The sequence below is a fragment of the Ranitomeya imitator genome, chromosome 5, assembly GCF_032444005.1.
Source record: "Ranitomeya imitator isolate aRanImi1 chromosome 5, aRanImi1.pri, whole genome shotgun sequence".
Lineage (NCBI taxonomy): Eukaryota > Metazoa > Chordata > Amphibia > Anura > Dendrobatidae > Ranitomeya > Ranitomeya imitator.
The window spans coordinates 330,599,269-330,616,112 of NC_091286.1; the positions used below are offsets into that span (position 1 = coordinate 330,599,269).

The 16,844-nt window shown below is 40.9% G+C and overlaps 1 protein-coding gene across 2 annotated transcripts in view; it reads left to right on the plus strand.

Annotated features, from left to right (window-relative positions):
* The window catches only part of BACH2 (BTB domain and CNC homolog 2), a 433,614-nt gene that overhangs the window by 63,350 nt on the left and 353,420 nt on the right, over positions 1–16,844 (plus strand). For both annotated transcript variants that reach the window (XM_069726358.1, XM_069726357.1), the window contains exon 2: positions 11,785–11,908. The gene's annotated coding sequence lies outside the window, so the exon portion shown is untranslated. The remainder of the gene's footprint in view (positions 1–11,784; positions 11,909–16,844) is intronic.

Below are 16,844 nucleotides of genomic sequence, written 5' to 3' on the forward strand. Positions count from 1 at the left end.
GTGTATATATATATATATATATATATATATATATATATATATATATACCGTGTGTATATATATATATATATATATATATATATATATATATATATATATATATATATATATATATATATATATATATATTTTATTTATTTTTATTTTTTTTAAGACACCCATGATTTAATCCAGGTGCAGGTTAAGGAAGAAGAGACAATATTCTGCACTTAGTAAAAATGCAAATACCATGTGAAACAGTTACTTTAGTTAGTGTAGCTTTTACTACAGAATACCAATCATAACATCAAGATCATGCATTGTTGTTGCAGAGAAAGCAGGTTTTACCTTTTTCTGCAGCCTTAAAGAAAATATTAAAAAAGTATGTACTATATGCTTACTATGTAAAAACATGTCAAGAAATGCTTAATTACAAGTATTTTTTAGTTCTTCTACAAAATTTAAATAATAAAAATATAAAACTACATAGAAGTAATATATTTATTTTTTCTTTACCTGTATATTCAACACAAATTTAAGACTAATGTATTATTTCTCAACAGAAATCTGTTAAGATTTTATTATACCCAGCTAAGAAGAATATAAACTGTAAACTTTGCTGATAAGTTTTTTAAGATGTAATATCCTAAATAGTTATAATTTGATATACCGTAATCTTGTAGGTGTTTGGCTGCTTTTACCATAATATGGATTACAGAAGATATAAAATGTACTGATGATCAGATATTCACAATAGTGAATATTTGTGCAAATGTAGAATAGTCTGTTTACCATTGAGAGTAATTTATCAGAAATAAACTTGTAAATGCAGAAATAAAATGACTTCCGTCAAATAAATTCTTAGTAATTAAAGATCTATAATCCATTCTGTGTGCTGAAGAAAGTATTGAAAAGACTGCCCTTTGTGACTTAGAACCAATTCAGAGTCACTAAGTGTTGTTAAAGGGAACCTGTCACCCCCAAAATCGATGGTGAGGTAAGCACTGTAGATAAGCCCCTGATGACGGTGAGCTTACCTCACCATCGATTTTGGGGGTGACAGGTTCCCTTTAATTGACAACTAAATATTTCAGTCTCGGTGATTAGCGAGATAAAAAAAAAAAAAAAGAAGTGATAACCTAATGTGCTAGGACATGCTCTTAGGATAAGAAATCCTGTTATGTATAATGTCTATAATTTTCACATGCAGAATTGCCCTACTGCAAGTTTTTATTGTGGCAAGATTAGAGTATATGAAGATGACTTGTAAAAAGCTAATGTTTTTATCTTCAAGTGTTCCAAAATGTTTCTATTTGTTCAAATAAAATTCTAACTGAAACCGGAGAATGTTGGCATGTTGGTGCTCCAAGTGGGCTTCTATTGTTTAGTAGAAGAATTAGTAATGCTCTTCATATTCTGCCATGTGTGAACTGAGCACCTTTTGTAATGTGTGGTAACCTTGTTTGTGGCTTTTAGGAAACAGAGGTGAGTAACACATGTAGCAGGACTTTATAGAATTGAAGTATCATTCAGAGAGATTGGTGCAAAAACAAGTCAGAATAGATGAACATACACCTCTGCTTTTCGTGGGCAACCTTTCCCTGAGTTTCAGATTTGTTTCCTAACTTTGAAGATAAATATCTCTTGAAATAATTGATACAGGAAAGATGTATATCTTTGTACTGTGTTAGCCAGTAGATAGAAAAATATTTAGAATTGAGAGTCCTCAGTGGTTGATACCTTTTTAATGGCTAACTGAAAATAACTTTAAATAATTAACATTTCTGTAAGAAGATTCTGTATAAAGATATTCTTTTTTTTTTTTTATTATTATTATTATTATACATTTTTATAGCGCCATTTATTCCATGGCGCTTTACATGTGAATACGGGGCAAATATAGACAAATACATTAAACATGAGCAGATAACAAGGCACACGAGTACATAAGGAGGGAAGACCCTGCCCGCGAGGGCTCACAGTCTGCAGGGGGTGGGTGAGGATACACTAGGAGAGGGAAGAGCTGGCTGTGCGGCTGTTTAGTAGGTTGAGGATCACTGCAGGCTGTAGGCTTGTCGGAAGAGATGAGTCTTCAGGTTCTTTTTGAAGGCTTCTATGGTAGGCGCAAGTCTGATGTGTTGGGGTAGAGAGTTCCAGAGTATGGGGGAAGCACGGGAGAAGTCTTGGATGCGGTTATGGGAAGAAGAGATGAGAGGGGAGTAGAGAAGGAGGTCTTGGGAGGATCGGAGGTCGCGTGTAGGTAGGTACCGGGAGACCATGTCACAGATGTATGGAGGAGACAGGTTGTGGATGGCTTTGTATGTCAGTGTGAGGGTTTTGAACTGGAGTCTCTGGGCGATAGGAAGCCAGTGAAGGGCTTGACACAGGGGAGAGGCTGGGGAATAGCGGGGGGACAGGTGGATTAGTCGGGCAGCAGAGTGTAGGATGGATTGGAGTGGTGCCAGAGTGCTAGAGGGGAGTCCAGAGAGTAGGAGGTTGCAGTAGTCGAGGCGGGAGATGATAAGGGCATGCACTAGCGTTTTTGCAGTGTTGCGGTCAAGGAAAGCACGGATCCGGGAAATATTTTTGAGTTTGAGACGACAGGAGGAGGCAAGGGCTTGGATATGTGGCTTGAAAGAGAGGGCAGAGTCGAGGATCACCCCGAGGCACCGGGCGAGTGGGACTGGGGATAGTGAGCAGCCATTGACATTGATGGATAGGTCTGGTGGAGGGGTAGAGTGAGATGGGGGAAAGATGATGAATTCTGTTTTGTCCATGTTCAGTTGTAGAAAGCGAGCAGAAAAGAAGGCTGAAATGGCAGACAGACAGTGCGGGATTTTGGTAAGCAAGGAGGAGAGGTCAGGTCCGGAGAGGTAGATCTGCGTGTCGTCAGCGTAGAGATGGTTCTTTTACTTCCTCACTTCTGTTATATTATTGTGCCTTAAATCCTACATATCTATAACTATAGATAGCTTGCTAGATATGTCTGTTTATATTAGATAGATATATTTTACCCATACTTTTATATAGTACAGTATTAAAATTGTAACAACTCATTGGTAAAAGATAACACGTGGCTTAAAAAAATAATTGTGGAATTACTGTTTTTTTTTTCCAGTTAATGTTAACCAATAAATTATATGTGCTAAAGAAGAATACAGCTACAGGTTGTCATACAAAAACTTGTCCTTCATACAAGTAGGTTAAAGGACAAAGTTATGCTTCTCAAAGTGAAGTTACAGAAATAAATATTTTTACGTGCAAGATGAAGACTGGAAAAATGGAAATTTTGTTTAAACTTTTTTTTTCTAAATTAAAAAAGTGAATCAATAAGATACATGTACTACTTATTGGTAAAAATAAAAACTAGCTTGTCTGGCTGAAAAAAAAAAGCCCTGGGTATGTCCATGATGAACTGAAAATATCAGTGTCTTTTGGTGTGCGAAAATGGAAACATCTAAATAAAGCAGCTCAGTTTTTCGTGGGTTAAAGAATCACGAAACAGTCTCCTTGCTATCAGCTGAAAAAAACCACTTTGGGTATATATTTTTAGTGATGTTCATGCCATCAGATTATTTACTAGTCACAACTAGTGTTGAGCGATACCTTCCGATATTCAAAGGTATCGGATGGTATCGGCCGATATCCAAAAAATATCGGATATCGCCGATACCCGATACCAATGCAAGTCAATGGGACACAAATATCGGAAGTGATCCTGGATGGTTCCCAGGGTCTGGAGGAGAGGAAACTCTCCTTCAGGCCCTGGGATCCATATTCATGTAAAAAATAAAGAATAAAAATAAAAAATATGGATATACTCACCCCTCCGACGAACCCTGACTGTCACTGCTGCAAGCGTCTGCCTCCGTCCCTAAGAATGCAGTGAGTGAATTACCTTCGATGACGTTGCGGTCAGGTGACCGTGACGTCATCGAAGGTCCTTCACTCACTGCATTCTTAGTAACGGAGGCAGACGCTCGCAGCGTTGACAGCCAGGGTTCGCCGGAGGGGTGAGTATATCCATATTTTTTATTTTTATTCTTTATTTTTTACATGAATATGGATCCCAGGGCCTGAAGGAGAGTTTCCTCTCCTCCAGACCCTGGGAACCATACGCACCACACACGCCGATTCCGATTTCCGATATCGCAAAAATATCGGAACTCGGTATCGGAATTCCGATACAGCAAATATCGGCCGATACACGATATTTGCAGTATCGGAATGCTCAACACTAGTCACAACTCATAACAATGAAGTTGTTTGTGAAAAAAAAGCAATTTTTTTTAAAAATACCACCTCTTTCTCTTTTGAGGGCTCTCATACTTAATCACTTTTTCCTTTCCTGACAGCTATAATGTCTAATTAGCGTAATCTGAAAATGGGGAGTTGTTATACAGTATGTGCCCCTAGACGAGGGATTGCCAGCCATTTTGTGGGTCTCTGTTGTTAGTGATATATACCGTGTATATATAATATATGTATATATACTGTGTGTATATATATATATATATATATATATATATATATATATATATATATATATATATATATATATATATATATATATATATATATATATACACTAGATGGCAGCCCGATTCTAAAGAATCGGGAGTCTAGAATCCATATATACTTTATTTATTCAAATGTAAGAATAATACAATTAATAAATAATAGTAAGAAAGAACAAAAATAATAGGCAGTATATGGAGAAAACACCAAACAAAAGTTCAAAATTGGTGTGAAAATGTCACTGAACCACTTCACAACTGAATATATATAGTTTTGGTAAATGGTATTATCATTTTTTTGACGAAATTCGGCAGGAGCTTGAAGAGCAACGTCACTGGGCCCGCCTCCACGCAGTAGAAACTTGCTGTGAGGTAAAAATTCAAAAATCACACCAAAATGGCGGGCGGAGTGTGTCACAGTACGGCACGTTTCTGATTGGTCGCTCGCAGCAGGCGGCAACCAATCAGACACTGGACACTGTTGACGTCACTTATCTCCGGACATTAGCTCCGGACATTATCTCCGGACATTAGCGCCGGACAAAGCCACGGAAGTTGGCACAAATTGCAGGAAGTAGTATTCTAGGCAATTAATCTCCGGACATTAGCTCCGGACATTAGCTCCGGACAAAGCCACGGAAGTTGGCACAAATTGCAGGAAGTAGTATTCTAGGCAATTATATATTAGACTAGATGGCAGCCCGATTCTAAAGAATCGGGAGTCTAGAATCCATATATACTTTATTTATTCAAATGTAAAAATAATACAATTAATAAATAATAGTAAGAAAGAACAAAAAATGGCTGCACTCACCAGCTCTTGACAATTCTTGTTATTTAAGGTACAGTTACACAGGATCCATGAACATGCTTATGAGGGGAGGGATGAAAGACATCAGACGACAACTTTGCGTGTTGTGGCAAATGCCACAACAACGGTTCTTTGCTTAAGAACAATGTCAGGTAGTAGGAAAATAGCCAGTTAATAATAGGCAATAGTTCTTTGCAGGAATGCAGATATTAATAAATAGGCAGTTTATATTGCAGAGAAATTGCTGGGCAATAATGGACAATGTCCTTATGTGGCAAATAATAGAGCAATATACCCAATGTGGCAAAGAAGAGGTTAATAAACGGCAGTCTCTCAGTATAACAGTCAGTGAATAATAGGCAGTATATGGAGAAAACACCAAACAAAAGTTCAAAATTGGTGTGAAAATGTCACTGAACCACTTCACAACTAAATATATATAGTTTTGGTAAATGGTATTATCATTTTTTTGACGAAATTCGGCAGGAGCTTGAAGAGCAACGTCACTGGGCCCGCCTCCACGCAGTAGAAACTTGCTGTGAGGTAAAAATTCAAAAATCACACCAAAATGGCGGGCAGAGTGTGTCACAGTACGGCACGTTTCTGATTGGTCGCTCGCAGCAGGCGGCAACCAATCAGACACTGGACACTGTTGACGTCACTTATCTCCGGACATTATCTCCGGACATTATCTCCGGACATTATCTCCGGACATTAGCTCCGGACAGGAAGTTGGCACAAATTGCAGGAAGTAGTATTCTAGGCAATTATATATTAGATATATGCTTCTAACCCAACAACTGATGTCCATAGCTTAACACAGATGTGTCATCCACATATTCAAGCCAACAGATTAGTTAAAATTTACATATTTACGCAATTTGAAGAAGTTTCCTCTAAATACTGTATTTTTGTGGTTCACCTCTCCAATTCTTAAAGGAGTTGTCCACTAATAAGGCAACCCCTTCTCACTCTGAATGTTTGCCCTCATTAAAATAAAAGCACCTACAGTATATTCACCTGCTGTGTTAGTGCCATTCCAGCCTTGATGGCACTCGTGTTTTCGGGGCTCACGTGCAGTTATCTCATGTGAGTCCTCCACCCAATCAACGCTGGTGTCACTGTCTCCTCCTTCAGATGTATAAGTAATCACAAGGAAGTGAGAGGTGTGGCTGGCTACCACAGGGGAGACGAGTATAAGTGTTTGTTTTTATTTTAACAGGCAAACATTCAGATTGAGTAGGGGTTATCCTAGGAGTGGACAACTCCTTTTAGGATTGGTACAAGGGATTCCCATTTACTGTAATGCAATCAGTCACGAAGACAAGTAAGTCCCTTTCTCCCTGTTAGGCATCATTGGTGGTCACAAGAGTCTGATCCCCACTAATGTAGCGATTATCTGAAAAAAAACACGGAACATCCATCAACTGCAAAATTCATTAAAACATCATATTTTTGTGCATTAAAAAGTAAAGTTTAAAAAACATGTTAGTCAACGGTCGACTCGACACGTTTCGAGCTACACCAACTTTTAATCATCAACGATTATATGTCCAGGTTCCATATGTGTATGCTCACTGTATGCACCAAGAGATCTCACAATATATGCATTGTATGAAGCCATTGCGTATAAGAATCCAATCTGTGCCAAAAGGAGTGTTCTCTTTGCATATATTTAGACACTATGTTGTGCATTCTCCCATTTTCTGTATTAAAAAATGTAGATGACAGCACTTTTAACATGAAGAAATCCTCCTGCACCATATTTTTCTTTTACAATGGGTGCTATGGCTCTCATGGCATACAGTTATATCTGTAAGGTGTCTATATATTCATTTAATCCACTAACAGATTTGTTTTCGTCATATGCATAGTACATTTTACAGTGTGTGAACAGAGTCCTACGCATTTGAATGAGTTGTTTAATTCAGGTTTTCCTTTTGACATGTTTGTATGTCCCAGTCCAGCAATTAATTTTCTCTGTAAAGAGTAAAAGGAAATTACACATTCTTATCTCATCTTCAGCTTCTCTTGCAAACACCTCCCCTAAAACTGTACATTGCTGAGAATGTTACTGAAGCATACAATTGTGTAATGAAGCATTATAAGTGAGGGAAGGAGCCTTCTAAGGAACCGTGTGTCGGTATGTAAATGTGTGCTCAGCGTCTGTCAGCTGCAGGTGTTGTTTTGCTGAATAGCAAACAAACTACAGTTGTCAAAAAAGATGCTAAGATATGGCATTCATTGTTTTGCAGGTTACAGCACTGTTAAGGTACCTTCACACATAACGATATCGTTAAGGATATCGTTGCAACGTCACGCTTTTTTGTGACGTAGCAACGATCCCGCTAACGATATTTTTATGTGTGACAGCGACCAACGGTCAGGCCCCTGCTGGGTGATCGTTGGTCGTGGGGAATGATCAGGACCTTTTTTTGGTCGCTGATCACCCCGCTGTCATCGCTAGATCGGCGTGTGTGACGCCGATCTAGCGATGTGTTCACCTGTAACCAGGGTAAACATCGGGTTACTAAGTGCAGGGCTGCGCTTAGTAACCCGATATTTACCCTGGTTACCATTGTAAAAGTAAAAAAAAAAAACAGTACATACTTACATTCTGATGTCTGTCAGGTCCCCCGGCGTCAGCTTCCCTGCACTGTGTAAGCGCCGGCCGTAAAGCAGAGCGGTGACGTCACCGCTGTGCTCTGCTTTACGGCCGGCGCTGACACAGTGCAGGGAAGCTGACGCCGGGGGACGTGACAGGCATCAGAATGTAAGTATGTACTGTTTTTTTTTTACTTTTACAATGGTAACCAGGGTAAATATCGGGTTACTAAGCGCAGCCCTGCACTTAGTAACCCGATGTTTACGCTGGTTACCCGGGGACTTCGACATCGTTGAAGATAGTTTCAACGATGCCGAAGTCTTTCCCCGGATCGTTGGTCGCTGGAGAGAGCTGTCTGCGTGACAGCTCCCCAGCGACCACACAACGACTTACCAACGATCATGGCCAGGTCGTATCGCTGGTCGTGATCGTTGGTAAATCGTTTAGTGTAACGGTACCTTTAGGCTATGTGCACACGTTGCGGATTTTGATGCAGATCTGCAGCATTTTTTAATGCTCAGAATTGAATCAAATCCACAGTGTAGTGCACTATCAGTGTTATTCTATGTGAAATGAAAAATTGTTGTGCACAAGCTGCAGAAAAATCTGCGCAGATTTGTAGCATTTTATTTTCTGCAGCATGTCAATTCTTTTTGCAGATCTGCAGCGTTTCTGCACACATTGACTTCCATTGAGTCAAGCACATCCGCAGACAAACCGCAGGTGTATAAAAGATCTGTGGATTTGCTTCGGATGTGGGTGCGAGAAACGCTGCAGATCAGGAGGTGTGAAGTGTGTGGACGGAGAATATGTGCGTGTCTTTGTGCGGGGGTCTGCGTGTATGTGTGTGTCTGTGTGTGTGTGTGTCCCTGTGTGTGTGTGTGTGTCCCTGTGTGTGTGCGGCTCTGTGTAGGCAGCCATTGTCTACGGCTATGAATGCTCACAGTGACAGCATTGCCGATGATGGGAAAGAAGTCCCATCAGACAATGCAACCATACATTACAGACAGTACATACAACGTATAACATACAGTACATACTCACCAATCACCTATTCCCCGAAGCCCTCGATCACCTGTAATAAAAATAACATATTAAACCAACCTATACTTACCTTTGCGCCGTAGTCCAGTTAATAACGAGTGTCCCAATATTTTTGACTACCACTCTCTGTACACTATAGACGTATTTACTATGTATTACATGAACTTATCTTATCCCCTTATGACCTTCAATTACATTCTCTTCCATTTGTTTTCTATTCATTGAAGATAAAGTTTCTTGACACCTCTAGTAAAGTTGTCTTTTGGGAAATTGTAAAACATAAAACGGCAGCATGAAAATAATTTCTACATACTATTTAGTATTATTGGTCCTAATTGGAGAAACTTGAAACGTTTATCTTTGCACAACCACCTACGCACAGCAATTTTCAGAATTTTTCTAAGTGTTGGATATGTGTGTTAATATGCTGGATTCCATGGCAACTGCTACCTGCTCTGTACACAGGAGTAGATATTGCCGAGCTGAATTTTGCCTTCACAAAGGCCGTGGCTACTACATTGGGCTATGTATTTCTTTTAAGAAAACAAAAATAACATCTTAAGGGTAATACAGCTAATATATTACTTTTTGTGTCATAAAATATTTAAAAAAGTAAAAAAACAGTTCATGCATGTTTTTGTGAACTTATGAGGATTGTATTTAGTGAAACAGACCATTTTTTTTTATTTTTGTGTCAGGTGTCCTCCTTCTTGCATCTGCTTGTTTCAATGAAACAGAAAGACTGTCTATGCTTTCTTTATCTATTAACACTTTTAACAGCAGTGGCTCTGTTAGAAAAGCGGATGGAAAACTGAAGTATAAAGTATGTCTTCATTGTGTCCTCCATTTTATATGGATCCCCATAGATTTTGATGGCCCGGTCTGATTTGCAAACCGGAAAAGAATAGGTCATGCTCTGAGTTTCAGGATAGATGGACAGGACTGTTTTTTTTCCCTATCTTAGATAAAAGGTCCTGTTATTCTGATCAGGCTCTGATCAGAGTGGCATCAGTTTTTCTTGGATGTGGAGAGAGAAAAAAGAAGGTTCTCCACCTTCCCTGTTTTGTCAGTCCATGAAAGTCAGACCTTTCTCAGTTGTCATCCGAGTTTGGTCTGATTTTTTTCACGGACCCTTAGACTTGGAATGCCAATTTTGATCCAACACTCTGATCTAAATTGGACAATTTTTTCCCACGGACCAGTCCGTCTGAGGAACGAATTGGACATGTTCATAGCCCCATAGAACATTATGGGTACAAATGTTATCCGAGAAAATCGGTCATGTGCATCTGCACTCCCAGACAGGAGACCTGAATCTATGTGGGTTAGTGTGCTGTCTGAGAAAAAATGGACATCACTAGGACAGGTTTTGTGGATGTGTCAATGCAGCAATAGGCTACCATGGTTATTTGAAAAATCATTCAAATTTTCACGCTGAAAACACAGACAATTTGTCATCTGTTTTGCCATTCATCATTTATTACACATCAGAGGTGAATGGAATTTATAAGCCCAAAAATATTTGCCCATGTTAAATAATGACAATGTATCCATAAAAATCATATAGACTTGATCAGCATGGTATCTGATTTTTTTTTTTAGCTCATCCGTACACTTGAATAGGCAAGTTTTATCCAAAATCCAGAATAGAGAAGTGCATGCTGCGATTTTTTTTTCATGCTGACATTTGGTCTATGGAAAATAATGGCAATACTGAAGTGAAGAAAAACGGCAGCACTCACCGATCTTCGCAAACAGGTTACTTTATTGTAGCAAATCTTCACGGCATGGGGGTGTATATACATAAGAATGTGGCAGCTGAACGACGGCCGTTTCGCGCCCACCTGGCGCTTCAACGGGTTCAAAACTAGGAACCCGTTGAAGCGCCAGGTGGGCGCAGGTGGGCTGCAGTATCGATGATGGTTGTTTTTCTGGCTGAAGCACCCGAGGTCTGCGGGCTGGCTGTGGTTTAAAAGTCTGGCATGTTCACGGTCTGCTGAAGCGGTGGTGCAGTCAGCTGTTTTCTACCTCATTTATTATTAAAATAATGGCAATGTTCGTGTGATGTGAGTTTTTTGTATGGACAGCCCACGGACCGAAAATACGGTTGAGTGAACGCAGTCTTAAACAGAGGCACATTATAGGAACCAGGATGCCCATTGACATTTGCATCCACCTAAAACAATTGCCTGCTATTGGAAATTAATATTGTAATAGATATAGATGCTTTTAAGTTCTCTCCTACTTGGTGCTAAAAATTGGTCGTAATATCTTTGAACACTGTCAATATCAAAGTTAGATCACCAATATTGTTTTTGCAACATGATTGTTTCTGTCTTCTCTTTTTTGTAGCATAAACTGATTTGTAAGAAAAGATAATATTTTGGTTAATTTAAAACTAATAACTTAATTAAAGAAAACATTCCAGAGAGGATCATCAGACAGAGAAAAGTAAATAGGTGTGTGTGTATAGTAAGTGGGAAGTATTAACTGCACAGTGCACCATGATAACAAAGAGAGTCTTTCAACCCTCGGCCCAAAATCAATATTAAACGATCAGTACAGTGATATAGGTAACTTATCCACAACTAGATGGTGGCCCGATTCTTACGCATCGGGTATTCTAGAATATGCATGTCCACGTAGTATATTGCCCAGCCATGTAGTATATTGCCCAGCGAAGTAGTATATTGCCCAGCCACATAGTATATTGCCCAGCTACGTAGTATATTGCCAAGCCACATATGTCACAGGTTAAAAAATAAAAACCTTTAAAAACCTATTGGTTTAGATGTTTAAAAACTATTTTTTTTTTTTTCTACTCTCAGGTCATGCTAATAGTTAAACTGACATCTGGATGAGACGGATTTCTCCAGGAAACAATAAGATCACATTCGACAAGCACTACTGAAATAGTGTACTATTAAATGACTGCTTTTGGACCAGCTTCAGGTAAGGAAATGTAGACCCTTCTATCTTGTAGAAATGTTTTTTTTCTGATGTAATACTTGTCGACGTACTTTACTTATTTTCTAGTGTTATGGTCCTGCATCTTTCTGGTGGATTGCTGACTTTGGCAGCTGTAATATATGAACAGCTTATGTCCAATGTATTAGAAGTGGGCCAAAACTTGTGATGCAGATTTAGTTACCCAAATATACATAACGGATTCCTTCCTAATGTAGGACCTATCGAATCTGGAATGTCAGCAGTGAAATGAGATTACAAACCCTCACTTGACACTGTTTCACCAGTAGTCCTGGTCTATGCAAACATCCCCCCCAATATGCAATGTGATCTACAAATTGTGGTGAGACAATTTCTCTCAATGTGTTGCTCTTTTTTTTTTTACTACAGACCACTAGAAAATTGTCTAGCTCTTGTGTCTGTGTGATATATTGGGCTCACATGGCACTGCTGACCATTCAAATCTGAGGTGTGACACAAATGAAGCATTTTTTAATGCAAGGTAAACAGCACTCCTAGGGCTTTTTCACACATAGTAGATAGTTTTCAGGTTCTAAATACAGCACAACAATACAGCAAAATCTACATGCTTCACGTGCATTATTTTCCTTTTGAAAGCAAATAAACAATTGTTAAATGTTATAAGTCTGGATCCAAGATCACTGGGGCAACCAGTAGAGAAATATAATTGGGTTGTGTATTGAAGGGTTGTGTATACAACTTTTTTAGCATTTTTGAGTGGGTCCACTCTGAAGAACTCTTGAAAAAGATCTCAGAAATACACTTGAACGATTCTTCATATTCATTTGTATTGAAAAATGACTGTGTTGTTCATACCTTGAGGTTTTTGAGCTTCTTTTAACTGCTTCAGGTTTCCAAGTGGTTAACAGAAGTGAGGGGACCATTCTTCAGGTGTGTTCCGCTATGAAGCCGTTCCATACTTTATGTCAAAGAAGTAATTGGGAAGGCTAAAAAACACCCGGAAGATGCCTAGATGTCTTTAAGTATTTTGTTTAAGTGCTTTTACCATAGCTTTTTAACCATTGCTTAATGAACTTCAAGAAATGCTTCAAAAATCACCCCCAAAAAGTAAACTTCTAAGAAACCTTAACAAGAATCAACAAAAAACTGTAACAAAATGCCTTGTCCCAAAACATTGTCTCCAAAGGTGGACAACCCTTTTAAAATCCCACAGCAAGAAAATTCTCCTCTTTAGAAGGCTTAAGGGTATGTGCACACAATCAGTAAACGCTGCGAGTTGGATGATGTTTACTTGTTCAGCGTCCAATCCGCAGCATCCAGATGTTGCAGCATAGTGGATGGTATTTCAAGACATGCAGCACGTCTCTCCAGACTGCAGCATGTCAATTTCTCTTTCGGAGATGCGAGTTTCCGCAAGATAAATTTCTAAATTTCACCCATACAATGTATTGGACGTGGTGAATCCGTAGAGTTCAGTGAACACATGCGGATTCACCTTTGTTCAATAGCCAGCAGAGCTTTGGATGCAGCGGACATGTACTGTGTCCAAAGTGCTTCCAATTAATGATCGTTCGTCCTGTTTAGTGATGAAAGCTATGGCATACAAGCTAACATAACAGTGAATGACTTTCTGTAAGATAACATTCACAAGACCGTATTTTTGGTCCAGGTGCTGTCCTTTTAACCCCTTAGCGACCGCCGATACGCCTTTTAACGGCGGCCGCTAAGGGTACTTAAACCACAGCGCCGTTAATTAACGGCGCTGTGGAAAAAGTCCATAGCGCCCCCCAGAGGCCGATTTTCTCCGGGGTCTCGGCTGCCGAGGGTAGCCGAGACCCCAGAGAACATGATTCGGGTTTTTTTTAACCCACCCCGCATTTGCGATCGCCGGTAATTAACCGTTTACCGGCGATCGCCAAAAAAAAAAAAAAAAAAAAAAAAAAAAAAAAAGCGATCTCTTTTTAATTTCTCTGTCCTCCGATGTGATCGCACATCGGAGGACAGAGAAAAGGGGTCCCAGGTGGCCCCCCAATACTCACCTAGCTCCCCCGATGCTCCTCGTGTCTCCCGGTGGGCGCCGCCATCTTCAAAATGGCGGGCGCATGCGCAGTGCGCCCGCCGGCCGGCACCGGGAGAATCTTTGGGGTCTCGGCTGCCGGGGGTAGCCGAGACCCCAATGAGCATGATCGGGGTCGGTATTACCGACCCCTGTTTTGCGATCGCCGGTAATTAACTGTTTACCGGCGACCGCAAAAAAAAAAAAAGTAAAGTGTAATTCTCTGTCCTCTGATGTGATCGCACATCAGAGGACAGAGAAATAGGGGGATTCGGGGACCCTACAATACTCACCTAGGTCCCTGGATCATCTTGCTGCTCCTCCTGGCCGCCGGCAGAAGAACATGGCGGACGCATGCCCAGTGCGCCCACCATCTGTCTCCATCTGCCGGCCGGCAGGAGAACAGCAGTTGGGGCTAAAATTAGGGTTAGGGGTAGGGTTAGGGTTAGGGTTAGGGGTAGGGTTAGGGTTAGGGCTAGGGTTAGGGGTAGGGGTAGGGTTAGGGGTAGGGTTAGGGGTAGGGCTAGGGTTAGGGTTAGGGCTAGGGTTGGGGCTAAATTTAGGGTTAGGGTTGGGGCTAAATTTAGGGTTAGGGTTGAGGCTAAACTTAGGGTTAGGCTTCTTTCACACTTACGTCGGTACGGGGCCGTCGCAATGCGTCGGCCCTACATACTGACGCACGTTGTGAAAATTGTGCACAACGTGGGCAGCAGCTGTAGTTTTTCAACGCATCCGCTGCCCAATCTATGTCCTGGGGAGGAGGGGGCGGAGTTACGGCCACGCATGCGCGGTCAGAAATGGCGGATGCGGCGTACAAAAAAAGTTTCATTGAACGGTTTTTTGTGCCGACGCTCCGCCAACACACAACTGATCCAGTGCACGACGGACGCGACGTGTGGCCATCCGTCACGATCCGTCGGCAATACAAGTCTATGGGCAAAAAACGCATCCTGCGGGCACATTTGCAGGATCCGTTTCTTGTCCAAAACGGACTGCGACGGAATGCCAAACGACGCAAGTGTGAAAGTAGCCTAAGGGTTAGGGTTGGGGCTAAAGTTAGGGCTAGGGTTGGGGCTAAAGTTAGGGTTAGAGCTGGGATTAGGGTTAGGGTTTGGATTAGGGTTGGTATTAGGGTTAGGGTTGGCATTAGGGTTACGCTTGGGATTAGGGTTAGGTTTGGGATTAGGGTTAAGGTTAGGGTTGTGATTAGGGGTGTATTGGGATTAGGGTTAGGTTTGAGGTTAGGGTTGAGATTAGGGGTGTGTTGGATTTAGGGTTTTGATTAGGGTTATGGTTAGGGTTGACATTAGGGTTGTTTTGGGGTAAGGGTTGTGATTATGGTTAGGGTTAGTGATTAGGATTATGGATCAGGTTGGGATTAGGGTTAGGGGTGTGTTGGGGTTAGGGTTGGAGCTAGAATTGGGGGGTTTCCACTGTTTAGGTACATCAGGGGGTCTCCAAACACGACAGCCAATTTTGCGCTCAAAAAGTCAAATGGTGCTCCCTCCCTTCTGAGCTCTGCCGTGCGCCCAAACAGTGGGTTACCCCCACATATGGGGCATCAGCGTACTCGGGATAAATTGGACAACAACTTCTGGGGTCCAATTTCTCTTGTTACCCTTGTGAAAATAAAAACTTGGGGTCTACAAAATCTTTTTTGTGAAAAAAAAAATATTTTTTATTTTCACGACTCTGCATTCTAAACTTCTGTGAAGCACTTGGGCATTCAAAGTTCTCACCACACATCTAGATAAGTTCCTTGGGGGGTCTAGTTTCCAAAATGGGGTCACTTGTGGGGGGTTACTACAGTTTAGGTACATCAGGGGCTCTGCAATCCCAACATAATGCCCACAGACCATTCTATCAAAGTCTGCATTCCAAAAAGGCGCTCCTTCCCTTCCGAGCTCTGCCGTGCGCCCAAACAGTGGTTTACCCCCACATATGGCGCATCAGCGTACTCGGGATAAATTGGACAACAACTATTGCAGTCCAATTTCTCCTGTTACCCTTGTGAAAATAAAAACTTGGGGGCTACAATCTATTTTTTGTGGAAAAAAAAATATTTTTTATTTTCATGACTCTGCATTCTAAACTTCTGTGAAGCACTTGGGCATTCAAAGTTCTCACCACACATCTAGATAAGTTCCTTGGGGGGTCTAGTTTCCAAAATGGGGTCACTTGTGGAGGGTTTCTACTGGTTAGGTACATCAGGGGCTCTGCAAACGCAACATAATACCCGCAGACCATTCTATCAAAGTCTGCATTCCAAAACGGTGCTCCTTCCTTCCGAGCTCTGCCGTGCGCCCAAACAGTGGTTTACCCCCACATATGGGGTACCAGCATACTCAGGACAAATTGGACAACAACTTTTGGGGTCCAATTTCTCTTGTTACCCTTGTGAAAATAAAAACTTGGGGGCTAAAAAATCTTTTTTGTGGAAAAAAAAAATATTTTTTATTTTCACGGCTCTCCATTATAAACTTCTGTGAAGCACTTGGGCATTCAAGGTTCTCACCACGCATCTAGATAAGTTCCATGGGGGGTCTAGTTTCCAAAATGGAGTCACTTGTGGGGGATTTCTACTGTTTAGGCACATCAGGGGCTCTCCAAACGCGACATGGCGTCCGATCTCAATTCCAGCCAATTCTACATTGAAAAAGTAAAACGGCACTCTTTCTCTTCCAAGCTCTGCGGTGCGCCCAAACAGAGGTTTACCCCCACATATTGGGTATCGACGTACTCAGGAGAAATTGCAAAACAACTATAGTGGTCTAATTTCTCCTGTTACCCTTGTGAAAATAAAAATTTGTGGGCAAAAAGATCATTTTTGTAGAAAAAATGCAATTTTTTTTTTCACGGCTCTACGTTATAAACTTCTGTGAA